Source organism: Cynara cardunculus, unplaced genomic scaffold (assembly GCF_001531365.2).
Source record: "Cynara cardunculus var. scolymus isolate 2C unplaced genomic scaffold, CcrdV1 Un_Scaffold_1056, whole genome shotgun sequence".
In the NCBI taxonomy this organism is placed as follows: Eukaryota; Viridiplantae; Streptophyta; class Magnoliopsida; order Asterales; family Asteraceae; genus Cynara; species Cynara cardunculus.
This window is the reverse complement of record NW_020200671.1, coordinates 20,633-22,282: the sequence shown is the minus strand read 5'-3', so window position 1 is coordinate 22,282 and position 1,650 is coordinate 20,633.

The following is a 1,650-nucleotide window of genomic DNA, read 5'->3' as shown; positions in this document are numbered from 1 at the left end:
TACTGAAAAGTCAAAAACTCTGAGGCTCGAATCATAGGGTTAGCATCTATTTGTTGACGGAGAAGACCAACCAAGTCTGCATCTTTCGCGTCTTCACTTTGGGAAGCCATCAACTTAGCATATAGTAAAGATTTCAGCTCGTCCACCGATTGTTCTTGAACTGACGGTTCTGGTACAGGTGGTGGTGATGGCGCAGATGGTGGCTCTTCTACAACATGCTCTTTTCCCTTTATCAACCTCTTTAAGCTAGCGATTTGTGCTTCAAAGTTTTCTTGAACAGCCTTTAGGGCGTTGTCCAAATATTCCCATGACACAAAGTCGGGTAAAATCACACCTGGATCACTTAGATTACCAGTTGAAACAACAGTTGAGTAAACTGTTATGCCTACGTTCAATGTTGGCGTAATGTTAGCATTGGTAGGACTTCCGACATGTCTTCGTGAAATGTCAAATGACATCACTCCGGTCGTTCCGGCTAGTTCACTAAGAACTGCACTTGGAACAACAGATGCTCCTGACTCTTGTGTACCTAAGTGTATCGGCTCTAGACTCGAGGTGCACAGAATCAAAGTTGTAGGCTGGGGCAGCGGCCTACTTGTTTCAATAACTACATTCTCCAAATGAGAAGTAGTTAGCATATGTGCTAAATCCCCATGAGAAATTGAAACAATTGGTTGTTGAGAACCAATTGAGTGGATAGGAGGGGTGTGCAAATGCATAGCTGGGCTAGCTATGTCTGTTTCAATACTAACATTCAACACATGAATGTCAGTAGTAGATGTGGTTTCCCGGCTAACTGTTTTGGTTTGGGAAGGAGCTTGTACTTCTTTTTCTGCTCCACTCRCACCCTCTCCATGTTCTTTTTCTTCCCTTTCTCTCAAACTCTCTTGTTTTTCAACTTCAACTCCCTCATCTCCTCCTCCTGTAGATATATCTTGAAGAATGCAATCATAGTCATCAACATTAAACGATAGAGATCTTAGACTGGGACAAGGTTGTTGAGCTGCATATTCAGGGAATATCATAGCAATATCATCAGCAAATGTTCCAATATGCTGCGCATTTGTTGCATCATCATCATCATCATCATTGTTATCTGATTCAGTAGCTTCCGAAGAAGGAGAAGCTCTGGCAGTTAACGTGCGTTGCTGATCAGAAGCTCCACGCACCAATTCACTCCTCTCATTTACATTTTCTCTCAGCTCAATACCCTGTTCAGGTACCCCTTGTGCCTGAACTCTGTCTTCTACTTCTATATCTTTCTCAGTTAAGACATGGGGTGATCCTTGGGCAAGTTCAACCGGTTCTGGCTGAACTATCGGATCTATCACTCTTCTATAGTCTATAACGCACTGAGCGTTCTGATCAACAAGAGCAATCAACTCTGGTGGAACAGGCATAATAGAATCCAAATCTTCAACTTCCTTATGTTGTCGAATTCTTGTCATAACGAATGTTGGCCCTTTTTTCGAATTCGGTCTGGCCGGAATATCTTCATTGGTATCCATAAAGAGTTGCAGAAATCTTTGAAACCGGCACAAACTTTCTGGCTTTGGACGGGAACCGTTTAGCATTGACCAACTCAAGCAATTCATTCCAGATTACAAGTGCATAGTCATAGTGTCGTGAAAACACTATGCCATGAAAGAA